Below are 25579 nucleotides of genomic sequence, written 5' to 3'. Positions count from 1 at the left end.
TAGTAACAGATGTATCAAAATGATGTCAGTTTCATCAGTGTTTCTTAGGTAACAGAAAAATTGTAAACTTTTTGTTACTTAAGCTAATTCTTATTTCCAGTGTAGGACTCCTTTCACAAAGCTAAACAAGAGTTCCGAGGATCGAAGCCTCACTCTGCAATGAAATGTTTTCTTTTTATACAACTTCAAAAAAAAATATGATATCCATAGACTTTCACTACTTAATATCATTTTCCTTAGAAATAAACTTCACGCATCAAACCCAAAAAAAAAGCTCTCAAAGGCAACGTTATTTCTTCCTTAACTTGATTTCCCGAATAGAATCCAAAATATTTGACTCAATTAACAATACAATGACACTTGTGACATCAGGGTACATCATGTTACGTTCATACATCAATTCTTGTTTTCAGGCGTTGACCGCACTTCACTTAAAACTAGTGATATTTCAGTCACATTTCCATAATCCGTTTGAAAATGTGAAATAATGGTAGAAATGATTTGACTGATTAAATACATAGCTAAATTATCAAATATCAAAAAAATATTGTTTCCATGGGAAATAGACTACACACATTTATCAATTTAGTTATGAATCCGAAAATGACAATTAGTAATAGAAATAGTATTAGTGATCTGACCGGTGACCGGATTGAACATTTAAATATGGATATATTGGATATTTTCGATAGCTAATTTCATAATCAAACTGGAGAGATCTATCTATATATATATATAGTTTGTCTTTGTTTATCCTTTGATTGCAATGTCTAAGAAATCATTCTTAGTTTCCTCAGAAATTTGTGTTACGTATCAACACTCAAAAAGACTGCAGTCTCTGCAGATTTGTTAACAATAGATGCCTTTATTTCGTAGTCATGTCGATTTCCCGTATAGAGTCTGATAAAAGCCTCTACGTCGGAATTCCTGTTAGCAGTCGTTGACCGCACTTCACTTATTTTACAATATTACCAAAGAAGGAAAAAATGGTTAAATGTAAGTTCGATTGCCATCATTCCATTGGAAATAGACTACACACAATTATCAATTTAGTTATGAATCCGAAAAGGACAATGAACTCACACTAATTTCATTCAGAACATATAAGGGAGAGGATGCTTGAATGACTTGCACTACATCAAAATATATCGTTATCATGTCGGTTTTCCGTATAGAGTCTGATAAAATCTTCTACGTCGGAATTCTTGTTAGCAGTCATTGACCGCACTTCATTTAAAAGTAGTGACATTTTAGTAATATTTCAATAATCCGTTTGGCAATGTAAAAATAATGGTGGAAATGATTTGACTGATGCAATACAGTGCTAAATTAAAACAGCTGAACATTCCAACTAATTCATAGTCAATCAGCAGTGTGGCGCAGTGGAAGCGTGCGGGGCCCATAACCAAGAGGTTCTTCTACCTGAATTTAATGACATCATAACGTCACATGACGTCACTGTGTTAGTCGAAACAAAGACTGACGATTTTGACATTATCGATTTACCACCAGGGTATGACTACGTAATCAAGAACAGGTCAAAGGTTAAAAATAAGTCGGAAGGAATAATTATTATCTATAAAGACAAGTATAAGTCATTACTAATATTTCCCCAAACGTTATCTGAGTTTGTTCAGTGGGTAGAGATACGGGTATGTCGTAATTCTCCCGCCTTACTGCTAGGCTGTATTTATATCCCACCGGAAGCATCCAAATATGCCTCTGATGAAGCATTCTCAGAAATTCAAGATGAAATGATTAGTTTGATGAAGAATGATACAAAGATTATGCTTGTAGGTGATTTTAATGCCAGGACAAATTGTTATGATGATTATTTTGTACCAGATGATAATCTGGCGGAATTGATGAATTTAATAGATACTGATGAGTTATATAATGAACTATATGACTATAAGGTACTTTCTCACCTAGGGGTCCCATTGCAAAGGGCCAGCCAGGATATAGCAAGGCCAAATACATAAGGCCTTAAGTTGTTAGAATTCTGTAAAAATAGTAATCTATATATCGCCAATGGCAGAGTTGGTAATGACAGATATATCGGAAAGAATACGTGTAAAAATGTAAGTCTCGTTGACTATTTGATTGTACCTTCAAATGTTTTCTCCTTCTTGAGTCACTTTGATGTACTTGACTTTGACCCTTTAATTTCAAACGTACATAACAGAATAATATTTTCTATAAATATGTCTGAAAATGTTACAGAGAAACCACTTGTAATTACAGAGAAAACTGGAAAATGGGTGAACGATAAAAAGGGTGATTTTATAGCGGATCTTAGATCTGATAACGAAGGGAAGCTACAAGCGATAAACACGATCATTGATGCTATGTTAGATTCAGATAATGAAATCTTCAAACAAGATGTAAATGATGTGGTAAATGATATTGCTAATCTGTTTGCGAAAATTTCAAGGGACGTCCTTGGAACCCAAAAGGTCAAGAGTAAAACTATTGTTAGCAGTAATAATATTAAAGACAAACCGTGGTTTACCAGTGATTGTGCTAGTAAGCGTAAAGAGTTTCACGAAGCAAAGAAAACTTACAGGAATTTGAAAAATAATGTGAACCGAAAAAAGTTACGTAAAAAGCGTAAAAATATAGAAAGTCGTTAAACAATAATTATAAAAAATTTCAAAAGGGAATTGAAGATGAGATGAGAAATGCTTCCAAGTTCGACCCAAAACTATTCTGGAACATTTTAAATAAAGTTGATAATAGGAAAAAAAGACAAAAAATTGATTTGTCGATCGATGAGCTATACGCATATTTTAAAAAGTTAAATAGTGATAACGACAAAGATGAGGAATTTATTATTCCAGACATGAGGGGAAGTTTATACGACGATATACTAAATAGTAGAATTACCTCTGAAGAAGTAACTACAGCTGTAAAAAAATTAAGTAATAACAAGGCAAGTGGCATTGATAACATAATTAACGAATATATAAAGAGTTCTATTGATATCATGTTACCTACTTATGGAAACCTTTTTAACATCATATTAGACACTGGAATAATACCAGAAAGCTGGAACACCGGAATAATTATCCCAATATATAAAAATAAGGGATATAAGAATGACTTAAATAATTACAGGGCGATAACGCGGATAACAGTAGTTGATATGGTAACGAAATTACAGTTTGAAATTGATATCAATTCATGATAGTAATAACATTACAGAAATTGTGAAATAAATTTTATTCCTAAGTACACATTTTAATCCGGTTTATAGAAAAATAAGCCTACAGAATAACTGAACAATATATGTATCTACATCATGCAGTGCCTTCTATCTGTATAACACAGAATATTGTTTCCAGGGGAAATAGACTACACACATTTACTCATTTTGTTATTGATACGATCAGCAAAAGGAACTTACATGAAATTCATCCAGAATATAACGGAAAGGATACTTGACTGACTTTTACTACATCAAAATATCGATTCTCAATTTATTAACTGAAAAAAGGTTAGAGTTAGTGATCTGATCGTTTACCGGATTGAAAATTTAAATATGGACATATTGGATATTTTCGATAGCTAATTTCATAGTCAAACGGGAGAGATCTATATATATATATATATATATATATATATATATATATATAGTTTGCCTTTGTTTATCCTTTGATTGCAATGTCTAAGAAATCATTCTTAGTTTCCTCAGAAATTTGTGTTACGTATCAACACTCAAAAAGACTGCAGTCTCTGCAGATTTGTTAACAATAGACGCCTTTATTTCGTAGTCATGTCGATTTCCCGTATAGAGTCTGATAAAAGCCTCTACGTCCGACTAAATCAACAATACAATGACACTTGTAACATCAGGGTACATCATGTTACGTTCATACATCAATTCTTGTTCTAAGGCGTTGACCGCACTTCACTAAAAATCCGTGATATTTTTATTCACATTTCAATAATCCGTTTGGCAATGTAAAATAATGGTGGACATGATTTGACTGATGCAATACATTGCTAAATTAAAACAGCTGAACATTCCAATAGATTCACATTCAATCAGCAGAGTGGCGCAGTGGAAGCGTGCTGGGCCCATAACCCAGAGGTCCGAGGATCGAAACCTCGCTCTGCTATCACATTTGTTATTTTCATGCATTTTCAAGTATTACCAAAGTATCTATTAATGTCTAAATGTCGGTTCGATTGTCATCGTTATTTTGAAGTTAAATATGTCTGGAATCAAAGTAAGCTTTCGAAAAAATATATCAGCGGTACAAAAGTGTAGACATCTTATAAATAGATATGACTAAATTGGCTGATGTAATCGATAGTTTAAGTGGGATTTCTACCGGTATGAAAACTTCTGTTCAAAGCAGAGTGGCGCAGTGGAAGCGTGCTGGGCCCATAACCCAGAGGTCCGAGGATCGAAACCACGCTCTGCTATCACATTGTTTTACTTTCATAAAATACAACAAATGTCACCTTCATGAAATGTCATCAATCACAGTAGTTGATATGGTAACAAAATTACAGTTTGAAATTGAAATCAATTAATGATTGTAATAACATTACAGACATTGTAAAATAAGTTATAGTCTGTAGTACACCTTTTAATCCCGTTTATAGATAAATAAGCCTGCAGAATCGCTAAACAATATATCAAAATATATTGTTTCCATGAGGAATAGACTACACACATTTACTCATTTTGTTACTAATTCGAAAAGGACAATGAACTTACAAGAACTTCACTCAAAATATAAGGGAAAGAATACTTGACTGTCTTTCACTACATCAAAATATCGATTCTCAATTCATTACCTGTAAAAAAAGGGGGTTAGAATAAGTGATTTGATCGTGTACCGGATTGGGTCATTAGATATGGATGCATTGGATTTTCTCAGTAACTATTTTGATAATCAAATTGGAGAGATCTAAATATATATACTTCGTCATTCTATATTTCTTTGATTGCAATTGTTAGGGAATCCTTCTAATTTTCCTCAGAAATTTGTGTTACATATCATTACTCAAAATCATTTCAGTTTGGTTTTTTTTCATTAGACAACTTTATTTCGTTATCATGTCGGTTTTTCGTATGGAGTCTGATAAAATCTTCTACGTCGGAATTCTTGTTAGCAGTCATTGACCGCACTTCATTTAAAAGTAGTGATATTTTAGTAACATTTCAATAATCCGTTTGGCAATGTAAAATAATGATGGAAATGATTTGACTGATGCAATACAGTGCTAAATTAAAACAGCTGAACATTCCAACTTATTCATAGTCAATCAGCAGAGTGGCGCAGTGGAAGCGTGCTGGGCCCATAACCCAGAGGTCCGAGGATCGAAACCTCGCTCTGCTATCACTTTGTTTTATCTTCAAAAAATACAATAAATGTCACTAAATTCATGACATGTTATCAATAACAGTAGTTGATATGGTAACGAAATTACAGTTTGAAATTGATATCAATTCATGATAGTAATAACATTACAGAAATTGTGAAATAAATTTTATTCCTAAGTACACATTTTAATCCGGTTTATAGAAAAATAAGCCTACAGAATAACTGAACAATATATGTATCTACATCATGCAGTGCCTTCTATCTGTATAACACAGAATATTGTTTCCAGGGGAAATAGACTACACACATTTACTCATTTTGTTATTGATACGATCAGCAAAAGGAACTTACATGAAATTCATCCAGAATATAACGGAAAGGATACTTGACTGACTTTTACTACATCAAAATATCGATTCTCAATTTATTAACTGAAAAAAGGTTAGAGTTAGTGATCTGATCGTTTACCGGATTGAAAATTTAAATATGGACATATTGGATATTTTCGATAGCTAATTTCATAGTCAAACGGGAGAGATCTATATATATAGTTTGCCTTTGTTTATCCTTTGATTGCAATGTCTAAGAAATCATTCTTAGTTTCCTCAGAAATTTGTGTTACGTATCAACACTCAAAAAGACTGCAGTCTCTGCAGATTTGTTAACAATAGACGCCTTTATTTCGTAGTCATGTCGATTTCCCGTATAGAGTCTGATAAAAGCCTCTACGTCCGACTAAATCAACAATACAATGACACTTGTAACATCAGGGTACATCATGTTACGTTCATACATCAATTCTTGTTCTAAGGCGTTGACCGCACTTCACTAAAAATCCGTGATATTTTTATTCACATTTCAATAATCCGTTTGGCAATGTAAAATAATGGTGGACATGATTTGACTGATGCAATACATTGCTAAATTAAAACAGCTGAACATTCCAATAGATTCACATTCAATCAGCAGAGTGGCGCAGTGGAAGCGTGCTGGGCCCATAACCCAGAGGTCCGAGGATCGAAACCTCGCTCTGCTATCACATTTGTTATTTTCATGCATTTTCAAGTATTACCAAAGTATCTATTAATGTCTAAATGTCGGTTCGATTGTCATCGTTATTTTGAAGTTAAATATGTCTGGAATCAAAGTAAGCTTTCGAAAAAATATATCAGCGGTACAAAAGTGTAGACATCTTATAAATAGATATGACTAAATTGGCTGATGTAATCGATAGTTTAAGTGGGATTTCTACCGGTATGAAAACTTCTGTTCAAAGCAGAGTGGCGCAGTGGAAGCGTGCTGGGCCCATAACCCAGAGGTCCGAGGATCGAAACCACGCTCTGCTATCACATTGTTTTACTTTCATAAAATACAACAAATGTCACCTTCATGAAATGTCATCAATCACAGTAGTTGATATGGTAACAAAATTACAGTTTGAAATTGAAATCAATTAATGATTGTAATAACATTACAGACATTGTAAAATAAGTTATATTCTGTAGTACACCTTTTAATCCCGTTTATAGATAAATAAGCCTGCAGAATCGCTAAACAATATATCAAAATATATTGTTTCCATGAGGAATAGACTACACACATTTACTCATTTTGTTACTAATTCGAAAAGGACAATGAACTTACAAGAACTTCACTCAAAATATAAGGGAAAGAATACTTGACTGTCTTTCACTACATCAAAATATCGATTCTCAATTCATTACCTGTAAAAAAAGGGGGTTAGAATAAGTGATTTGATCGTGTACCGGATTGGGTCATTAAATATGGATACATTGGATTTTCTCAGTAACTATTTTGATAATCAAATTGGAGAGATCTAAATATATATACTTCGTCATTCTATATTTCTTTGATTGCAATTGTTAGGGAATCCTTCTAATTTTCCTCAGAAATTTGTGTTACATATCATTACTCAAAATCATTTCAGTTTGGTTTTTTTTTTCATTAGACAACTTTATTTCGTTATCATGTCGGTTTTTCGTATAGAGTCTGATAAAATCTTCTACGTCGGAATTCTTGTTAGCAGTCATTGACCGCACTTCATTTAAAAGTAGTGATATTTTAGTAACATTTCAATAATCCGTTTGGCAATGTAAAATAATGATGGAAATGATTTGACTGATGCAATACAGTTGCTAAATTAAAACAGCTGAACATTCCAACTTATTCATAGTCAATCAGCAGAGTGGCGCAGTGGAAGCGTGCTGGTCCCATATATAGTAATGGATCTGGGGCAAAAATTAATAAGGAAAAATCAGAATTGTTATATTGTGGAACTGGTTCCTTTTTTGAAAACGAAATGAATGAGTTAGGGGTAAAATTGTGCAAAGAAGTTATATGTGTTCTTGGTGTGTATATAGGTGAAAACGACAAACTATGTAATGAATTAAATTGGAATGTAAAGGTAAAGTCAATGAAGTCTATATTGAATATGGTTACAAAGAAAGTTAACAATACAAGGCAGAGCAACTGTTGTTGAAAGTTTGTTACTGTCAAGGTGTTGGTATACATTGATGTCCCAGACTATACCTGATGATACTATTAATGAAGTTAAAAATATGTGTGTTAAGTTTTTATGGAATGGTGCTCATCTGATTAAATATGACACGGTAATTGGTAAAAAACAAGATGGTGGCTTAAATATGCCTGATATTATCTTAAAGCGCCAATCATTTCGGTTGAAGTTTTTAATGAGATGGCTTGACTCGGAATGTAAGGCGATATGGAAGAGTACATGTTTGTATTTTTTCAATTCTATAGAAGGAATGAATTTGGGCTTTGGGACCATATATTGTGATTTTAGGAATAAGCAATTGAAAAGCTTACCTTGTGTATATCGAGAAATGTTGATGGCGTGGTCAGAATTTCGAAAATGCTATCATGTTAAATTTGATAATAATCGCCCATCATTTGTTTATGAGCAGCCATTGTTCTTAATCCCAATATTACAAATGGTGAAAAAACGGTATTTTCTCCTGCATTTGCTAAGGCTGGAATAACTAAAATCAAAGATTTGACATATGAAGTCTTGCCTAATTTTCTTCCCTTCCGCGCAATTGTAGATATTATTCATGAAATTGATCCTGACATATCAACCCGTGTAATCCTATTAAATTATAATCTCGTTATGAAAGCTATTTCGCGAGAGTATAAAGTTATTGTTTTATCTAATGTTTATACACCTGCTAGGGCGCAAAGTGCTATCGGAGCCTTTGTTGAAATACCAACTAAAACTGGTGGTAGACGTAAAATTGTTCCTGTAAATACTCGAGACTTTTATAACCTTTTTATTAAATCGAAATTTAAGTGTCCAACATCAACAGAATTTTGGTCAGAATTTTGCCCCAATGTGGCGTTAAAAGACGTTTTTTCAATTATGTATGTGCCATGCTTCCCACCAGATTGTATAGAACTGCATTTCAAAGTTGCCCATAATTCTATTTTTTCAATGGATAAATTATTGAAAATTGGTAAAGTTACAAGTGATGTTTGTCCTGTGTGTAATGTATATACTGAAACGCTTCAGCATTTATTTCTTAACTGTCGAGACCTTGGTGAATTATTTATTTTTCTTGAAGGAGTTCTTGTTAAATTGTTATCTTGTGTTTATCCGTCAGATACCAGAGATATATCAGTTAACACAGTTTTATTGTTAGGATTTACTAGAAAAATTTAAAAATGTAATTGTTATTTCATTAATTTCTTTTTCGGCATTGTTCGGTTTCGCATATTTAAAAGGCGAAATTTATACAATAATGATCTTCGCAATGTTGATATTTTAAAGTTTGTAAAATATACTATTACAAGATATTTTGAGTATGCAAAATTTTACTATCAGCGTAAAGATCGTAGAAAGCTATTTATGAAATATTTCCTTTCGGATAATCCCTTAATCAAAGGTGATCAAAGCTTTATTTACATTGTATCAGATTTATCACGTTTTTCACTCCGTATTTTGTATAATGTGTCATTGGTGAATGTTATGCAATATATGGTTTGTGTATGTTTTACTGTAATGTAATTGTTTAGCGTGTGTATGTAATTAGTGAAGTTGATTTTAATAAAAGATTTTAAAAAAGCGTGCTGGGCCCATAACCCAGAGGTCCGAGGATCGAAACCTCGCTCTGCTATCACTTTGTTTTATCTTCAAAAAATGCAATAAATGTCACTAAATTCGTGAAATATTTTCAATCACAATAGTTGATATGGTAACAAAATTACAGTTTGAAATTGATATCAATTCATGAAATTGTGAAATAAATCATATTCCTTAGTACACCTTTTAATCCGGTTTATAGAAAAATAAGCCTTCACATTTCAATAATCTGTTTGGCGATGTAAAAATAATGGTGAAAATGATTTGACTGATGCAATACATTGCTAAATTAAATATTCAATCAGCAGAGTGGCGCAGTGGAAGCGTGCTGGGCCCATAACCCAGAGGTCCGAGGATCGAAACCTCGCTCTGCTATCACATTTGTTATTTTCATGCATTTTCAAGTATTATCAAAGTGTCTATTAATGTCTAAATGTCGGTTCGATTGTCATCGTTATTTTGAAGTTAAGTATGTCTGGAATCAAAGTAAGCTTTCGAAAAAATATATCAGCGGTACAAAAGTGTAGACATCTTATAAATAGATATGACTAAATTGGCTGATGTAATCGATAGTTTAAGTAGGATTTCTACCGGTATGAAAACTTATGTTCAAAGCAGAGTGGCGCAGTGGAAGCGTGCTGGGCCCATAACCCAGAGGTCCGAGGATCGAAACCTCGCTCTGCTATCACATTGTTTTACTTTCATAAAATACAACAAATGTCACCTTCATGAAATGTCATCAATCACAGTAGTTGATATGGTAACAAAATTACAGTTTGAAATTGAAATCAATTAATGATTGTTTTAATATTACAGACATTGTAAAATAAGTTATATTCTGTAGTACACCTTTTGATACCATTTATAGATCAAATAAGCCTGCAGAATCGCTAAACAATGTATCAAAATATATTGTTTCCATGAGGAATAGACTACACACATTTACTCATTTTGTTATTGATACGATCAGCAAAAGGAACTTACATGAAATTCATCCAGAATATAACGGAAAGGATACTTGACTGACTTTTACTACATCAAAATATCGATTCTCAATTTATTAACTGAAAAAAGGTTAGAGTTAGTGATCTGATCGTTTACCGGATTGAAAATTTAAATATGGACATATTGGATATTTTCGATAGCTAATTTCATAGTCAAACGGGAGAGATCTATATATATATATATATATATAAAATATATATATATAATACATTGTTTGCCTTTGTTTATCCTTTGATTGCAATGTCTAAGAAATCATTCTTAGTTTCCTCAGAAATTTGTGTTACGTATCAACACTCAAAAAGACTGCAGTCTCTGCAGATTTGTTAACAATAGACGCCTTTAACAATAGACGCCTTTATTTCGTAGTCATGTCGATATTTTAGTAACATTTCAATAGTTTAAGTGGGATTTTGACTGATGCAATACAGGTATGAAAACTTCTGTTCAAAGCAGAGTGGCGCAGTGGAAGCGTGCTGGGCCCATAACCCAGAGGTTTCCCGTATAGAGTCTGATAAAAGCCTCTACGTCCGACTAAATCAACAATACAATGACACTTGTAACATCAGGGTACATCATGTTACGTTCATACATCAATTCTTGTTCTAAGGCGTTGACCGCACTTCACTAAAAATCCGTGATATTTTTATTCACATTTCAATAATCCGTTTGGCAATGTAAAATAATGGTGGACATGATTTGACTGATGCAATACATTGCTAAATTAAAACAGCTGAACATTCCAACAGATTCACATTCAATCAGCAGAGTGGCGCAGTGGAAGCGTGCTGGGCCCATAACCCAGAGGTCCGAGGATCGAAACCTCGCTCTGCTATCACATTTGTTATTTTCATGCATTTTCAAGTATTACCAAAGTATCTATTAATGTCTAAATGTCGGTTCGATTGTCATCGTTATTTTGAAGTTAAATATGTCTGGAATCAAAGTAAGCTTTCGAAAAAATATATCAGCGGTACAAAAGTGTAGACATCTTATAAATAGATATGACTAAATTGGCTGATGTAATCGATAGTTTAAGTGGGATTTCTACCGGTATGAAAACTTCTGTTCAAAGCAGAGTGGCGCAGTGGAAGCGTGCTGGGCCCATAACCCAGAGGTCCGAGGATCGAAACCACGCTCTGCTATCACATTGTTTTACTTTCATAAAATACAACAAATGTCACCTTCATGAAATGTCATCAATCACAGTAGTTGATATGGTAACAAAATTACAGTTTGAAATTGAAATCAATTAATGATAGTAATGATTTTACAGACATTGTAAAATAAGTTATATTCTGTAGTACACCTTTTGATACCATTTATAGATCAAATAAGCCTGCAGAATCGCTAAACAATGTATCAAAATATATTGTTTCCATGAGGAATAGACTACACACATTTACTCATTTTGTTACTAATTCGGAAAGGACAATGAACTTACAAGAACTTCACTCAAAATATTAGGAAGGAATACTCGACTGCCTTTTACTACATCAGAATATCGATTCTCAATTCATTACCTGTAAAAAAGGGGTTAGAATAAGTGATTTGATCGTGTACCGGATTGGGTCATTAAATATGGATACATTGGATTTTCTCAGTAACTATTTTGATAATCAAATTGGAGAGATCTAAATATATATGCTTCGTCATTCTATATTTCTTTGATTGCAATTGTTAGGGAAACGTTCTAATTTTCCTCAGAAATTTGTGTAACATATCATTACTAAAAATCATTGCAGTTTTGTCAATTTTTTATTTCATTAGACAACTTTATTTCGTTACCATGTCGATTTTCCGTATAGAGTCTGATAAAATCTTCTACGTCGGAATTCTTGTTAGCAGTCATTGACCGCACTTCATTTAAAAGTAGTGATATTTTAGTAACATTTCAATAATCCGTTTGGCAATGTAAAATAATGGTGGAAATGATTTGACTGATGCAATACATTGCTAAATTAAAACAGCTGAACATTCCAACTAATTCATAGTCAATCAGCAGAATGGCGCAGTGGAAGCGTGCTGGTCCCATATATAGTAATGGATCTGGGGCAAAAATTAATAAGGAAAAATCAGAATTGTTATATTGTGGAACTGGTTCCTTTTTTGAAAACGAAATGAATGAGTTAGGGGTAAAATTGTGCAAAGAAGTTATATGTGTTCTTGGTGTGTATATAGGTGAAAACGACAAACTATGTAATGAATTAAATTGGAATGTAAAGGTAAAGTCAATGAAGTCTATATTGAATATGTGGTTACAAAGAAAGTTAACAATACAAGGCAGAGCAACTGTTGTTGAAAGTTTGTTACTGTCAAGGTGTTGGTATACATTGATGTCCCAGACTATACCTGATGATACTATTAATGAAGTTAAAAATATGTGTGTTAAGTTTTTATGGAATGGTGCTCATCTGATTAAATATGACACGGTAATTGGTAAAAAACAAGATGGTGGCTTAAATATGCCTGATATTATCTTAAAGCGCCAATCATTTCGGTTGAAGTTTTTAATGAGATGGCTTGACTCGGAATGTAAGGCGATATGGAAGAGTACATGTTTGTATTTTTTCAATTCTATAGAAGGAATGAATTTGGGCTTTGGGACCATATATTGTGATTTTAGGAATAAGCAATTGAAAAGCTTACCTTGTGTATATCGAGAAATGTTGATGGCGTGGTCAGAATTTCGAAAATGCTATCATGTTAAATTTGATAATAATCGCCCATCATTTGTTTATGAGCAGCCATTGTTCTTTAATCCCAATATTACAAATGGTGAAAAAACGGTATTTTCTCCTGCATTTGCTAAGGCTGGAATAACTAAAATCAAAGATTTGACATATGAAGTCTTGCCTAATTTTCTTCCCTTCCGCGCAATTGTAGATATTATTCATGAAATTGATCCTGACATATCAACCCGTGTAATCCTATTAAGTTATAATCTCGTTATGAAAGCTATTTCGCGAGAGTATAAAGTTATTGTTTTATCTAATGTTTATACACCTGCTAGGGCGCAAAGTGCTATCGGAGCCTTTGTTGAAATACCAACTAAAACTGGTGGTAGACGTAAAATTGTTCCTGTAAATACTCGAGACTTTTATAACCTTTTTATTAAATCGAAATTTAAGTGTCCAACATCAACAGAATTTTGGTCAGAATTTTGCCCCAATGTGGCGTTAAAAGACGTTTTTTCAATTATGTATGTGCCATGCTTCCCACCAGATTGTATAGAACTGCATTTCAAAGTTGCCCATAATTCTATTTTTTCAATGGATAAATTATTGAAAATTGGTAAAGTTACAAGTGATGTTTGTCCTGTGTGTAATGTATATACTGAAACGCTTCAGCATTTATTTCTTAACTGTTGAGACCTTGGTGAATTATTTATTTTTCTTGAAGGAGTTCTTGTTAAATTATTATCTTGTGTTTATCCGTCAGATACCAGAGATATATCAGTTAACACAGTTTTATTGTTAGGATTTACTAGAAAAATTTAAAAATGTAATTGTTATTTCATTAATTTCTTTTTCGGCATTGTTCGGTTTCGCATATTTAAAAGGCGAAATTTATACAATAATGATCTTCGCAATGTTGATATTTTAAAGTTTGTAAAATATACTATTACAAGATATTTTGAGTATGCAAAATTTTACTATCAGCGTAAAGATCGTAGAAAGCTATTTATGAAATATTTCCTTTCGGATAATCCCTTAATCAAAGGTGATCAAAGCTTTATTTACATTGTATCAGATTTATCACGTTTTTCACTCCGTATTTTGTATAATGTGTCATTGGTGAATGTTATGCAATATATGGTTTGTGTATGTTTTACTGTAATGTAATTGTTTAGCGTGTGTATGTAATTAGTGAAGTTGATTTTAATAAAAGATTTTAAAAAAGCGTGCTGGGCCCATAACCCAGAGGTCCGAGGATCGAAACCTCGCTCTGCTATCACTTTGTTTTATCTTCAAAAAATGCAATAAATGTCACTAAATTCGTGAAATATTTTCAATCACAATAGTTGATATGGTAACAAAATTACAGTTTGAAATTGATATCAATTCATGAAATTGTGAAATAAATCATATTCCTTAGTACACCTTTTAATCCGGTTTATAGAAAAATAAGCCTTCACATTTCAATAATCTGTTTGGCGATGTAAAAATAATGGTGAAAATGATTTGACTGATGCAATACATTGCTAAATTAAATATTCAATCAGCAGAGTGGCGCAGTGGAAGCGTGCTGGGCCCATAACCCAGAGGTCCGAGGATCGAAACCTCGCTCTGCTATCACATTTGTTATTTTCATGCATTTTCAAGTATTATCAAAGTGTCTATTAATGTCTAAATGTCGGTTCGATTGTCATCGTTATTTTGAAGTTAAGTATGTCTGGAATCAAAGTAAGCTTGCGAAAAAATATATCAGCGGTACAAAAGTGTAGACATCTTATAAATAGATATGACTAAATTGGCTGATGTAATCGATAATTTAAGTAGGATTTCTACCGGTATGAAAACTTATGTACAAAGCAGAGTGGCGCAGTGGAAGCGTGCTGGGCCCATAACCCAGAGGTCCGAGGATCGAAACCTCGCTCTGCTATCACTTTGTTTTATCTTCAAAAAATACAATAAATGTCACTAAATTCGTGAAATATTTTCAATCACAATAGTTGATATGGTAACAAAATTACAGTTTGAAATTGATATCAATTCATGATAGTAATAACATTACAGAAATTGTGAAATAAATTTTATTCCTAAGTACACATTTTAATCCGGTTTATAGAAAAATAAGCCTACAGAATAACTGAACAATATATGTATCTACATCATGCAGTGCCTTCTATCTGTATAACACAGAATATTGTTTCCAGGGGAAATAGACTACACACATTTACTCATTTTGTTATTGATACGATCAGCAAAAGGAACTAACACGAATTTCTTCCTGAATATAACGGAAAGGATACTTGACTGACTTTTACTACATCAAAATATCGTCAGTATGACAACTTGTGTTCAATGTAGAGTGGCACAGTGGAAGCGTGCTGGGCCCATAACCCAGAGGTGATATTTTATGATAACATTTCACTGATGCACGTGAAAAATATCGACAGTCTACTGATCATACTCATGAAGTCTGCATGATGTTCAACAAAACGTTCTACAAAATTACCGTCTTTACTTTCTCAAATATTACTTTTGAAAAAAAAAATGATTTGAATATTTTAAATAAACGGTTGCATTTGTTGTTTATTGATAAAGTCGCGAGCATATCCATTGAAGTTTGGAACTATATTTCCGCGCGGAAGAATTACTCCGACGAAGTTCATCTACAGGAAGACAAAGTACAGTTGATAGTTTACGAAACCTTTCACCATGAATGTTTCCTCTGGAGTTATATATTATAAGACTGATTCTGACTTTTATATATGTCTAGCAAATCATGGTAATGAGATGTGAGTAATGTCGGTCGATCTTGACCGTTTTGAGAGTGACCTTAACCTTCATTGTTATTGATGATTACATAGCCGACAACGTTACTTTGTCATTGTCGCCTCAGACCTGGTGTGTTTCACAGAAATCGTGTTCCTTTATTGTGTCGCCTGCAGAGCTGGCGGACACTTAGGGATCACTTTTTCCGTCGTCACGCGTTGGCGGCGTCCGTACGAAAGTTTTCCGGACTTTTTTGGTTATCCTTTGAGTTATTGAAATGAAATTTGGTATATAGCTTTTTGTTGGAAGGGTACAGATTAAGTTCGATTCCTGGCTGTCTGTAACCCATCTTTTCAGAGTTATGCCCCTTTGAACTTAGAAAATTCTCTGGGAATATTATTTTCTGGGCTTCCTTTGGTTATGCTTTGAGTTATAGAAATGATATCTGGTATATGGCTTCTTATTGGAAGGGTACAGATGAGTTTTGATTCTTGACAGTATGTGACCCTTCTTTGCAGAGTTATGCCTCTTCGAAAATTCTTCGAGAAAATATTTTTTTGTACTTTTCTTGGTTATGTTTAGAGTTTTTGAAATGAAATATGAGAAATGACTTCATGGTCGAACATTACATATAAGGTTCGATTCACGGCTTTCTTGGCAGAGCTATGCCCCGTTGAAAATTTTTCGAGAATATGTGTGCATACGGAGTGCTAGAGTCCCACTATAGTCACCACAAGCCGATATGGATATCTCTCACCTAACTGAGATTTCCTGCCTTGTTTGTCTGGTAATAATGAATAAATAATTAATTATATAGTAATTGTATTTGAGTTATTGAAATGAAAAGGTGAATTTTGATTCACGACTCTCTGTGATCCTAGCTGTTTGATAGAGTTATACTCCTTTGAACTAAAAAAAAACTCTTTGGGTATATTGCTTTCCAGATATTTCTCAATTATGCATTGAGTTAACATAATGCAATGTTGTAAATGGCCTCTTGGTGAAAGATTACAGATCGAGTTCAATTCCCAGCTCTCTGTGACTCATCCTGATAGAGTTATGCCCCTTTGAACTCAAATTCTTTGGGAATATTGTTTTCTGGAATTTTCTTGGTTATGCTTCGAGTTATCAAAATGCAATTTTGTATATGTGTTCTTGGTCAAAAGTTACGCACCGAGTTCGCTTCTTGGCAGTCTGTAACCCTTCCTGGCAGTGATATGTCCCTTTGAACTTGGAAAATTTCTCAGGAATATTGCTTTGCACAGTTTTCCCTATATGCTTCGAGTTATAGAAATGAAATTTGGTATTACAACTTTATGGTTGAACGTTGCACATCCAGTTCGATTTCTGGGTGACCGTGACACTTTATGCAGGCGACACATACAGTTCCGAGGATCTCTTGTCATTCTTAGACATTTCTTTCTGACATTTCAGTGGCTACTATCTCCACCAGATTTTCTGACAAAGTTTTGGATCAGAGGAAAAACTTTATCGTCACTCAAAAAACGGATTCATGATGTTAGTTATTTTATATGAAAAATGACGATAATCAGAATAAAAAGATCAACGCCAACGTATTAAACTCTTTTTGAAGTTTAAAAATCGAACATTTTTATATGACGAAAACAGTATTTGCGATAACAAACACCACACGTATCTTTGGACCAAAGGGAGGTAACTTTGGACGATTCATTTCTGTCCGATGACATTTACTGACCAGAAATATATATTACCAAGGATCGAAAGTGAAAGCTGAGGCTGATGGAAATGAGTAGTGTCTGACTGAAGGCAGATTTCTTTGGTGCCAATATGGGCCTTCCGGTAGCCAGGTTTATGATATAACATAACATTAAGGCCAGAGTAGAAACCATTCCAATTCCAAATTTGCAGAAAATAAGACAGTTTGAAAGAATTAGTCTAAAACAAGGTCATTACTCCATGTTAATTAGCGATACATAGTATTCTGTATAGGACTCCAGATAAATAGCGAGACATCATATTCGGTCCAGTGCCCCAGCTCAATAGCAAGACATCATATCATGTCACTGACGCGATCTAGAACTTACGGGACATAAAACAAAATTTGCCCGGTTATGGAAGGAAATACGTCATGTTCATTGTACGGATACGGAACAACATAACTTAGACATCTTGTCCGTATAATTAGCTAACAATGGTGTTATATTGTTATATTACCATATGTGTTTTATTTTTATATGTATATAAATAATAAGTTGAAGTAATTCGTTTATTAACTAGCGAGACATCATATTCGGTCCAGTGCCCCAGCTCAATAGCAAGACATCATATCATGTCACTGACGCGATCTAGAACTTACGGGACATAAAACAAAATTTGCCCGGTTATGGAATGAAATACGTCATGTTCATTGTACGGATACGGAACAACATAACTTAGACATCTTGTCCGTATAATTAGCTAACAATGGTGTTATATTGTTATATTACAATATGTGTTTTATTTTTATATGTATATAAATAATAAGTTGAAGTAATCCGTTTATTGACAAACCGAAACATCTAGGACTCCATAGTTATAATTTGCATACACACTTAACAACATAGGAAGAAGTGCTTCGTGAAGTGGATCATACAATAAATCACCTGATCACACTTCAACAGGACACAGCGTTAAGGACTTCGTGGATTTAATCCTGTACATAGTGCGTTATAATACAACTGACTTAAAATTTACACCAAAAATGAAAATGATTAGTGTTTCAGTTATGATCTTAGCTTTCATAAACACCTGTCTGGCTGTTAATTTGACCTTGTCTTGGTCTTTCCAGACGTGGCATGAATCAAACAGTTTGTGTAATTTGGTCGGCAGCAGAGCTCTCCGCTCGGAGGTACTCCATTGGAACCCGAGTCCACCAACTCGATCGTCGTACGTATGGATTGAAGGTGAATCCCCTATCACTCACAATGTTGATTGGATTGACTTTTTCGGTTGCTTTGGTAGCAATTGGACCCTTTCAGAAGCAACCAAATTATCAACGACAGGTGACGCCATATTAGAATGTTCCAAGATTTGCAGTTCACAGAACGCGCCTGCTTTTTACGTCTCAGATGTATACTGTATGTGTGATCGCCGGAATAGCACCAATGTTATTATGTTGTCTTCAAGTAAATGTGAGGGGAAATTGTGTCCTGGAACCAAGGGAGGTTTTTGTGGTACATCCATAACTAATGAACGGGCATGTCTGTGTAAGTACGAAAATATTTCTCTACATCTTCGTCCTTCTTCGAGAAGTTCATGGAGTCAAGATTGTGGAAATAATTTTGAGATTGAATGTGAAAAGTGTGACGTTGACGATAGATTGGTTTGTACAAAATCATATCGACCCAAGTTTCGGAGAGAGGGTGAGAGCCAGTCACTGGGATTTTCCTGTCATGGTAGAGTGCAATATATCAATGTAGACATTTCTAGAAAATATACACGAAGACAAAATGTAAAATATCTATATGGAGTTCAGTTGGATAAAACACATCCGTATAACACAAACATATGTTTAGCGTCGAACATACCTGCGAATACATTAACCAGCAAACCTTGTGATTGTAGCCTTAGAGCTTTGTGTATATACAATGGATCTCTGGTCGGACGAGACAGACAAACATCAGAAGACGGACACGCACTTGGAGTTGGGATCACGGTGGGTGTAATAGCGATTTTATTAATCGTTGCTTCTGTCGCCGCTTGGAAGTACAAGAAAAACTATATTAAAAAGAAAGTTGGTATGTGTCTTAGTTCCTTGTGTTCGTCCAACTCGAAATCCACTTCTCTTCAAGACAAACATACGGGAACATATTCGGGGGTATCCTGTCCACCTCCTCAGCGTGAAAGTACGTCACGGGAAGATTATCGTTATGAACCAAATGTTAGTAGTGTGTATGATGGTGTAGCTTCTGGGGGAGTGTCACACGCCCAAACAGATGATCAAGAGGGACAATATGACAGTACGTGTAGACAGAATGAGGGTACGTACGACTGTTTAGGACAGACGGACCTCCAAAGACGGACAGAACAGAGACTGATGGGTGATTATGACTCCATGGCTGCGATACGGGCAGAGCTTGGTGTAGCTAGAACTACAGAAAGTCCTGATATTACCTAACGTCGGTATAAACAAACCAAGTCATATTACACAAAGTCCTGTGGTATATAATGTCGATATTTACAAGCCTTGTTACATTACACAAAGTCCTGTGGTATATAATGTCGATATTTACAAGCCTTGTTACATTACACAAAGTCCTGTGGTATATAATGTCGATATTTACAAGCCTTGTTACATTACACAAAGTCCCTATGATATATAATGTCGATATTTACAAGCCTTGTTACATTACACAAAGTCCCTGTTGTATATAATGTCGATATTTACAAGCCTTGTTACATTACACAAAGTCCCTGTTGTATATAATGTCGATATTTACAAGCCTTGTTACATTACACAAAGTCCCTATTATATATTATGTAGATATTTACAAGCCTTGTTACATTACACAAAGTCCCTATGATATATTATGTAGATATTTACAAGCCTTGTTACATTACACAAAGTCCCTATGATATATTATGTAGATATTTACAAGTCTTGTTATATTACACAAAGTCCTGTTGTACATAATGTCGATATTTATAAACATTTTAATGTTACACAATGTCGTCATTCATTAAGTCCTGAAATGGGATTATTTGATGTACACGTGCTTGTCGAAATTACAGAATATGACAAATCAGAAAGTAACAACTAATGTAAGCTATTTAAGAAAGCTTATGTAGCACGCAACTTCCGAGTTTACAATGATACGTTGATAGTGCAGTGTTCAAATGTCCTACAATAAAGACATAAATAATAAAAATACGGGTTGTATCATCGCCGTACGACATCACCGAAATGATATATTAGGTGTACTTTAGACTGTGTGGTTGGGGTAGTCCCTTTCATTGGTGTACTGGTAGTAAGTCAGAGCAGTCAACGAAATTCTGTCATACATTATATTGGTCGTCGAAATCGAAATGTAAATATAACAGTGATAACTAATAAATGCCAATAAACAAAGTACAACTTATTTATCTAATTTTGTTTTTTTTTTTTTTTTATTCATTTAATTATCTATCTATTTATTTACTTATTTGTTGGTTGTCTTTGATTGTTGATCTGTTGACGGATATACATTGTACATAAAGCTGGGAACACGAGAATATCTGGGGAAGATTTATGATATCAACGCTACAACATGTACAATGTGGTCAAAACTAATGTTTGAAAATTAATCAATTATAGAATCTGAGACCGTCCGATAAATTGACCTGGTTTTTCAAAGACATCCACGGGATAGGTGTCCACTAGTTGTCCTTCAGTGGTCAGTTCGGGGAGAATATTTGTCCTTGTATTGTTCGTCAGTGAACAGTCCGTACGGTCATCACATGTCATCACCTTTCCTGATCAGTTTAACTTCGCCGGTCGCCAGGAGGCACACCGGCATTGTCCAGCGCAATAATGGCCGTCTCACCTGTTTGTGAGCCGATATTGGCTAGATCATTTAAGCTGAATAATAGGGTAATTTAATAATTAGGGAATTTTCTATCAAGACAATCACTTGTGTCTCTACTGAAGACCACAGGAGGTTAAGGATTTCACACCAGCTCTTACTAGGCACAATTTACTTTCACCTATGTCAAAATTAAATGGTCAATTTTTTTCGTGAACGTTTTGCATTCAAAAATGCGTGTTTGATTAAAAATGCCAATTTTAGTGGGGTTTGACAGCATGGGAAATTGAGAAGTACTTGTATGATACATTTAAAGATGGTTTAAATAAACTATTGAGGAAACATTAGTGGTATCGTATAAAGCTGTGAGCATGTTCTGAGATTTCTATCTGAAACTGTTCCGGTATAAACTACCTTTCAAGGATGGTCAATACATTACAGAATATGTTTGATAGTTCTCTATTCGGATCATGCCAGTTTTCATTTCCTAAACTGAAAAATAAGACACGCAAAAGACGCCATGTTCCTCACTCGCAGAGATCCCCGGAGTATGTTCTTCACCGGAACACACGGGAACGCAAGAGAGTCGAGGCCATGAACGACGCTTTTCAACTGTTAAGGAAACATGTCCCGTTCATTGGAGAGACTAGTGATCGTGCATCGAAAGTTGGAATTCTTTACGGCGCGGCACGCTACATTAGAGTCTTAGCTGACATACTGGACGAGACGTCACCAACTACCTCATTCCGATCTGACGTCAATGAAAACATTCTTACGGAACGTCAAGATTTGTGTGGCTGGTATGAAAATAGCCTTAACAACACACTCCATGTCCCCGGAAACCAGGAAGACTTTAATTTCCGCCAGTCTCAGTTACAGGTAGGTCCAACAATTACAGTTACTTCAAACTTTTAAATCGAGCTGTATTTCATTTTGATTGCTTTCGCATGCAACAACTTTTTTCATATTTTACTTTATTTCCGGGTTCGAGCATTTCATGTTACGTCCGTCAAGCTTTCCCCTTCCCTGATGTCATAATATAAAGCAAAGCATTCCACGTAAATGGGACAGCTTACCGAGAAGTTTATGATATGTGTTTCCCGTTCTCACGGTATCGTTCACGACGTAAAACAAAATATCCCCGCCTGATTCAGTGCAATAAGCAAGACACTTGAGAAACAGTTTAATAAGTCGATGAGTGAACAACAGTTGTATTGCTCATATCATGGGGTGGAAACGTTGATATTTTTCACTTGTCAAAAATATCAAAGTTTTCATCCAACGAGATTAATCATAACGCGATTTATCAAGATACACAGGATGTCCTCTGTTTAGTTTTCAAAATCCTCGGTTGCCTTTAAACCATTTCGCTTTTCTGATCAGTCTAAAGTTGAAAATTTAAAGAAAACCCTAAACTTTGTAAGTTCTCTCTCTTTTATTCCCCTGAACAGTTATATAATTAGTCAGACACCACTACGCTCTAAGGAACCTACATAATGATAACATTTAAGAAAGATCCTTTCTGTGCGTCCAAAACCAGCAATAACAAACTTTGAATTCAATCTTCAATATGGCTCCCTGTCGGCCATTTTGTTTTCCCGATCAATCTTTATTTTCATTGAATAGATATACTTAGGTCTAAAGAACTTAAGATCAATGTACGGATGAAATAGTGTGATTTGAATGACTCACCATCTAATAATAGTGTTCAAATGCGTTATAAACGACGTGACTTAAGTTTCCCATTTTTTCAATATCGTTCATGCCTAAAACAAAATGTCAGCGCCTGATCCAGAATGTGTTTTTCGCTATAACTCTCCTACACTGTAACGTATTATAATAATCATCATGCGTCGAAATCAGTTGATCGAGAAATTAATTTAAAAAAACAAAACAAAAAACGTTCACTTCAAAAATTTACAAATGCGGATACTTCGATACATAGCTTTATACGATCCGTGGTGGTACTTTATTACACAGCTTTATACGATCCGTGTGGTATCCGTTGCGATACAAGGAAATTATAGCAATATTATGATTCCCTATATAGATATGAACAGTAAACAAAACATATACAACAAAAAATTTCAAGAGATTCAAGTCAATTAAGTACAATGGGGGATAAACAGATCCTATTGGGAGATGTTGTAGATCTGCATATGATGTCGTTGTTTTACCTCGATTCTCATTTTGGGTACGTGGAATGGTTTGGGTTGAACTAATTTCCTACAGCAGGATAGTGTAATCTGTATTTTACCCCCATTTTGTCGATATCGAGTCAGAGTTAGGGTTTAGCTTACCTGTCGATTTGTGTAATAATCCATACAAATCACTCATTAGTCAAGTAGTATTCCTAGTTCTACATTAATGTATACAGATGTATCGAAATGGCAATGTCCGGTATCGAGCTAGATATTTCTAATCGATTCGTTACTTTTAAATCATTGTGATTATTAATTAAACGTATATATATGAGCTAGGATTTTTTTAATCGTTTCATGTAACTTTAACAATGGTTTCTATTGCAGACAAGCGAGACATGTATGTTTATGGAGATACAGCAATGTCCACCAAGAGGCTACACACACTGTCTGGAGAATGTCCGCCCTCACCAACAAATCTCAGAATGTCTGCCCAACGACAAAGACTGCCAAACTCTCTGTACGCCAAATGGCTTGTTGTGGTAGATTGAAAGAGACTCGCCAACACGTCTCAGAGAACCTACCCATCCCCCGGGATTGTCAACCTCTCTTAACATATTTAAGTCGTCGGATTCTAAAACCAGACGTGGAATGTGAAAGCGGACCAATAGAACTTAATGAAGCAAAGCCCAGAAGCTTCATCTTCCATTTGTAGAAACCCTGTCTGTCTGTCTGTCTGTCTGTCTGTCTGTCTGTCTGTCTCTGTCTGTCTCTCTCTCTCTCTCTCTCTCTCTCTCTCTCTCTCTCTCTCTCTCTCTCTCTCTCTCTCTCTCTCTCTCTCTCTCTCTCTCTCTCTCTCTCTCTCTCTCTCTCTCTTCTCTTCTCTATATATATCTCTCTCTCTCTCTCTCTCTCTCTCTCTCTCTAAAATAAAACAAAATAAGCAAATAGTTCAATATATATATCTGTTGAGTCGTTGGTATCAAAATGCCATCACACCCTGACTGTTGAGTCGTTGGTATCTGCCACCACACACTGACTGTTGAGTCGTTGGTATCTGCCATCACACACTGACTGTTGAGTCGTTGGTATCTGCCATCACACCCATCACACACTGACTGTTGAGTCGTTGGTATCTGCCATCACACACTGACTGTTGAGTCGTTGGTATCTGCCACCACACACTGACTGTTGAGTCGTTGGTATCTGCCATCACACACTGACTGTTGAGTCGTTGGTATCTGCCATCACACCCATCACACCCTGACTGTTGAGTCGTTGGTGTCTGCCATCACACCCTGACTGTTGAGTCGTTGGTATCTGCCATCACACCTGACTGTTGAGTCGTTGGTATCTGCCATCACACCCTGACTGTTGAGTCGTTGGTATCTGCCATCACACACTGACTGTTGAGTCGTTTGTATCTGCCATCACACCCTGACTGTTGAGTCGTTGGTATATGCCATCACACACTGACTGTTGAGTCGTTGGTATCTGCCATCACACCCTGGCTGTTGAGTCGTTGGTATCTGCCATCACACCCTGACTGTTGAGTCGTTGGTATCTGCCATCACACACTGACTGTTGAGTCGTTGGTATCTGCCATCACACCCTGACTGTTGAGTCGTTGGTATCTGCCATCACACCCTGACTGTTGAGTCGTTGGTATCTGCCATCACACACTGACTGTTGAGTCGTTGGTATCTGCCATCACACCCTGACTGTTGAGTCGTTGGTATCTGCCACCACACACTGACTGTTGAGTCGTTGGTATCTGCCATCACACACTGACTGTTGAGTCGTTGGTATCTGCCATCACACACTGACTGTTGAGTCGTTGGTATCTGCCATCACACACTGACTGTTGAGTCGTTGGTATCTGCCACCACACACTGACTGTTGAGTCGTTGGTATCTGCCATCACACACTGACTGTTGAGTCGTTGGTATCTGCCATCACACCCATCACACCCTGACTGTTGAGTCGTTGGTGTCTGCCATCACACCCTGACTGTTGA

The 25579-nt window shown here is 35.2% G+C and overlaps 5 non-coding genes across 5 annotated transcripts; all 5 read left to right on the top strand.

The window, feature by feature from the left end:
- Positions 1–9759: 9759 nt before the first annotated feature.
- Trnam-cau (transfer RNA methionine (anticodon CAU)) lies at positions 9760–9831 on the top strand. The gene has a single exon. It is a non-coding gene; the product is annotated as a tRNA-Met (tRNA).
- A 238-nt stretch (positions 9832–10069) lies between these two features.
- On the top strand, positions 10070–10141 carry Trnam-cau (transfer RNA methionine (anticodon CAU)). The gene has a single exon. It is a non-coding gene; the product is annotated as a tRNA-Met (tRNA).
- Positions 10142–11221: 1080 nt separating this feature from the next.
- Positions 11222–11293, top strand: Trnam-cau (transfer RNA methionine (anticodon CAU)). The gene has a single exon. It is a non-coding gene; the product is annotated as a tRNA-Met (tRNA).
- Positions 11294–14681: 3388 nt separating this feature from the next.
- Trnam-cau (transfer RNA methionine (anticodon CAU)) lies at positions 14682–14753 on the top strand. The gene has a single exon. It is a non-coding gene; the product is annotated as a tRNA-Met (tRNA).
- A 238-nt stretch (positions 14754–14991) lies between these two features.
- On the top strand, positions 14992–15063 carry Trnam-cau (transfer RNA methionine (anticodon CAU)). Its single transcript has one exon. It is a non-coding gene; the product is annotated as a tRNA-Met (tRNA).
- The last annotated feature ends 10516 nt before the right edge of the window (positions 15064–25579 follow it).

The sequence above is a fragment of the Ylistrum balloti genome, unplaced genomic scaffold (genome assembly GCF_031769215.1).
Source record: "Ylistrum balloti isolate Yb309-2 unplaced genomic scaffold, AGI_CSIRO_Ybal_v1 Utg369988, whole genome shotgun sequence".
Taxonomy (NCBI): Eukaryota; Metazoa; Mollusca; class Bivalvia; order Pectinida; family Pectinidae; genus Ylistrum; species Ylistrum balloti.
The sequence above is the reverse complement of the archived record's forward strand: the minus strand, read 5'-3'. Positions and strand labels throughout refer to the sequence as shown.